The sequence below is a fragment of the Procambarus clarkii genome, chromosome 49 (assembly GCF_040958095.1).
Source record: "Procambarus clarkii isolate CNS0578487 chromosome 49, FALCON_Pclarkii_2.0, whole genome shotgun sequence".
In the NCBI taxonomy this organism is placed as follows: domain Eukaryota; kingdom Metazoa; phylum Arthropoda; class Malacostraca; order Decapoda; family Cambaridae; genus Procambarus; species Procambarus clarkii.
In genome coordinates, this window is record NC_091198.1 from 16,152,725 (window position 1) to 16,157,724 (window position 5,000).

General features: G+C 41.7%; 1 protein-coding gene across 1 annotated transcript in view; it reads left to right on the forward strand.

The window, feature by feature from the left end:
- LOC138351403 (ice nucleation protein-like) overlaps positions 1 to 5,000 on the forward strand; it is a 56,351-nt gene that overhangs the window by 50,404 nt on the left and 947 nt on the right. The gene's annotated exons all lie outside the window — the stretch shown is intronic.

The following is a 5,000-nucleotide window of genomic DNA, read 5'->3' on the forward strand; positions in this document are numbered from 1 at the left end:
ACTCATAAATCATCTGACTCAAATCATCTGACTCATAAATCATCTGACTCATAAATCATCTGACTCAAATCATCTGACTCATAAATCATCTGACTCATAAATCATCTGACTCATAAATCATCTGACTCATAAATCATCTGACTCATAAATCATCTGACTCATAAATCATCTGACTCATAAATCATCTGACTCATAAATCATCTGACTCAAATCATCTGACTCATAAATCATCTGACTCAAATCATCTGACTCATAAATCATCTGACTCATAAATCATCTGACTCATAAATCATCTGACTCAAATCATCTGACTCATAAATCATCTGACTCAAATCATCTGACTCATAAATCATCTGACTCATAAATCATCTGACTCAAATCATCTGACTCATAAATCATCTGACTCATAAATCATCTGACTCATAAATCATCTGACTCATAAATCATCTGACTCATAAATCATCTGACTCATAAATCAACTGACTCATAAATAAAGGACACATTAGGGAAGGGATGAACTCGTGGCTTAAAACGTACCTCTCGTCTGTAGCAAGATTATAAGACCTTTTTCTAAGACCTTTTTCTAAGACCTTCTTGAGGTTATCTTGAGATGATTTCGGGGCTTAGCGTCTCTGTGGCCCGGTCCTCGACCAGGCCTCCTTATTTTGTTATACATCTCCCAGGAAGAAGCAGCCCGTAGCAGCTGTCTAACTCCCAGGTACCTATTTACTGCTAGGTGAACAGGGGGCATCAGGAGTGAAAGAAACTTTTTGCCTATTTGTTTCCGCCTCCGCCGGGGATCGAACCCGGGCCATTAGGACTACAACCCCAGAGCGCTGTCCACTCAGCCGCGAGTGTGTGTACTCACCTAGTTGTACTCACCTAGTTGTGCTTGCGGGGGTTGAGCTCTGGCTCTTTGGTCCCGCCTCTCAACTGTCAATCAACTGGTGTACAGGTTCCTGAGCCTATTGGGCTCTATCATATCTACACTTGAAACTGTGTATGGAGTCAGCCTCCACCACATCACTGCCTAATGCATTCCATTTGTCAACCACTCTGACACTAAAGTGTGTGTGTGTGTGTGTGTGTGTGTGTGTGTGTGTGTGTGTGTGTGTGTGTGTGTGTGTCTGTCTAGTGTAGCCAACATCCAACTTACTCGCGCTTTAATATATCTGTATCGAAGTCAAAGAATGAAGAGAGTCTCCACTTCTTTCACCCTTCATTCCTTCCATTACTGAAGGCTCACACGCAGGCAACAGCTTCCCATCTCCCCTCTGGGGAGGTGGAGGGGAGATGGGGAGGGTGGGGAAAGGGGTCAGGAGGCAAAAAGAGGGAGAGAAAAGAGAGGGAGAGACTTTGGGAGGTGAGAAGGGTAGAGGAGAGGGTAGAGAGATGGGGGGGGGAAGGGGGAACTTGAGAAACCTAGAGAGAGAGAAGTAAGGAGTGGCCATGCGGATATCCGGGGTGGGGATCGAGCCACACACTATGCCACCCACACACACACCCTATGCCACCCACACACACCCTATGCCACCCACACACACACCCTATTCCACCTACACACACCCTATGCAACCCAGCACATGATTGCAAAGCTAACTACATAGCAATCTCTACCCTGCTTGTAAACACCTAAATACACATACACTAACTTCAAATAACACACATATACTGTATCTAACATAAGTACATAATTCTTGTACCTCTATTGGTAGGAAATGTTCACAAAAAACTACTTAATTGGATGTTTCAATATACATCAATTTAAAGCTCTCATCCTCCGCCCTGACTTAAATCTTAATTATTTTCTAAGTGATGTATAGGCGTTTTGGCTTAGTGCTTTCACCTGATAATTGCTTTACATTTGCTTTAGACAAACAAGATCATTAGACGTCACTGATGTGTATATGAGACAGCCACAACGTCTCTGAAAACGCATCTTAATCTTGACGTAACTAACAGTGTCAAGGAACACAATAAATAAAGTCCCACTTTACAAAGAAAGTCCCACTTTATAAATAAAGTCCAACTTTATAAACAAAGTCCCACACAATAAACAAAGTTCCACTTTATCAACAAAGTCCCACACAATAAACAAAGTCCCACTTTATAAACAAAGTCTCACTTTATAAACAAAGTCCCACACAATAAACAAAGTCCCACTTTATAAACAAAGTCTCACTTTACAAACAAAGTCCCACACAATAAACAAAGTCCCACACAATAAACAAAGTCCCACACAATAAACAAAGTCCCACTTTACAAACAAAGTCCCACTTTACAAACAAAGTCCCACTTTAAGTAACCAATAAAAATACAAAAGTCATTAAAGAAAACGAAAAAGTGTTTCAGATTCTCAAACAATTATTAGTGGACCACTATTCTGTAACACAAGACGAAGTAACAAGCTTATTTGGTTACGAAATTGACCCTAGTCCTGTATAGTCACGTGTACCGTCCCCTGTCTGTACCGTCCCCTGTCTGTACCGTCCCCTGTCTGTACCGTCCCCTGTCTGTACCGTCCCCTGTCTGTACCGTCCCCTGTCTGTCCCGTCCCCTGTCTGTACCGTCCCCTGTCTGTACCGTCCCCTGTTTGTCCCGTCTTAATCCTCATTAAGGAATAAGAAGGAACTACTCTACTCATAATATTAGCCACGTGGTTCCACTTATACGTGAATAACACGTGTTTAAACCTGTTACGGTAACGTCCATATTGTATCTCCTATAGAACCTAAGAACTTAAACAATATAACAGCAGAAGGCCTATTGGCCTATACGAGGCAGCTCCTATTTATATATCCACCCAAACTCGTTCATATGTCTAACCTACGCTTGAAACAATCAAGGGATCCTACTTCTATTGTGTTACGCAGGTAATTGGTTCCACAAATCAACAACCCGGTCGGCCGAGCGGACAACATGCTGGACTTGTGATCCTGTGGTCCCGGGTTAGATCCCGGGCGCCGGCGAGAAACAATGGGCAGAGTTTCTTTCACCCTATGCTCCTGTTACCTAGCAGTAAAATAGGTACCTGGGTGTTAGTCAGCTGTCACGGGCTGCTTCCTGGGGGGTGGAGGCCTGGTCGAGGACCGGGCCGCGGGGACACTAAAGCCCCGAAATCATCTCAAGATAACCTCAAGATAAGCTGACCACTCCGTTCAAAAATGCGACGTAGTGGTAAAAATAAAAGCGCCGTAATATAGACGTTTTCTGATTAGCTGAAATTTAATATATTAACTCCCTTCTTCTGGTATGTGACTCAATCAGTTGGTTAAACATGATTGGGTCTGGCCAGTAGCTGGATGGGTAACAGCCTGGACCTTATCCAAACAGTTCATATGGAACTGTATATTATATATATAATTATATATGACAATGTCAGACCACGGAGGAAAAATGAAGCAGGAATTTCCTTAAGTACTTTCGTATTTTTAATCACGTGATTATTTTCGTGATAAAACACATAATTATATATATAATTAATTATATATATAATGAAATTATATATATATATATAATTAGCATTGTATTTATATCTATATATATAATCATCGCTAGATTTACACTCCAGACTGTTGGAATGCCAGAAACAGAGACGTAATTGGCCCTCAAACAACCAATTACTCCATTTAGTGGCAATATTACGATCTATTGGTCTATCTATTGACCCATTGACCCCCCCCCCCCGTCAAACCTCTCAACCCCGCCCCAGCCCAATTTCTCTCCCACCCCACCCCGCCAATTAAGACCCCATTCCACCCATTCTGGTGCCTATTCCATCCTCCTCATCTGTTCCACAACGCCTACGCTCCTATACGAGCTTCGATATATTTGCTTTACGTGGCGAATAGTGAGGTTGGCGCCCATCCCTTCCCTTCGCCAATTAGTTTTAATGTGGGGTTTGTGGAGTGGAGCGAGGAATGGGGCGTGGAAAATAGGCGGCCCCCTTCTCCCTCTTCTCATACATCACAGGTCCACCAGGCCGTTTGGCAAGCGAGATTGTGTGTGTGTGTGTGTGTGTGTGTGTGTGTGTGTGTGTGTGTGTGTGTGTGTGTGTGTGTGTGTGTGTGTGTGTGTGTGTGTGAACTCAACTATTTGTGTTTGCGGGGGTTGAGCTTTGGCTCTTTGGTCCCGCCTCTCAACTGGAGTACAGGTTCCTGAGCCTACTGGGCTCTATCATATCTACATTTGAAACTGTGTATGGAGTCAGCCTCCACCACATCACTGCCTAATGCATTCCATTGTTAACTTCTCTGTTTAACTACTTAATTACTACAATGAACAAAATTCTTTCAAATGATGAATAATAATAAAATTGTTTACTTAGCTCAAAGTAAAGTTTAGGAAACTATCTTTATTATCTTTAACGTTGTAAAGTGCAAACAACAATTGTAAATCATTGCAAACTTATTTGTTGTTTGCAACAATCAAACAACAATTGTAAATCATTTCAAACTTATTTGTTGTTTGCAACAATCAAACAACAAATAAACGAATACTAATAAAATCATTAGTAGCAATACAGGGGGATTCGAACCAGTTACCTGGTTAACACCATCCACGCGTCGATCCCTCTTTAACCACGACGTGCTAAAAGCTATTCAACCCGCGACCCTTACTGCATTCTGGGGCCAAGGAGCTGGTGTCCAACCGTGGCTTTGTACAGTGTATAGCTGCGGTTTACCGAGTCGCTGGTTCAATCCCCCATATAGATAGATCAGAGTTTACTTAACTATGTTCAGTAGTGAAGTAAACTTACTTAGTGGTCACTTGTGGTGACCTTAATACCACAGTTTACAATAAGTTTTAATCGCCTTAATACCCGAGTTTACAATGAGCTTTAATCACCTTAATACCACAGTTTACAATATAGTACATGATAATTACCCAATACGTACCAGCATAGTGATATAAACTATTTATATAAGAGAACTCACAATGTACATTAACTCATAAATTATAGAGCCATTTATGAGTAAAGTGATTTGTTTAGACTAGTC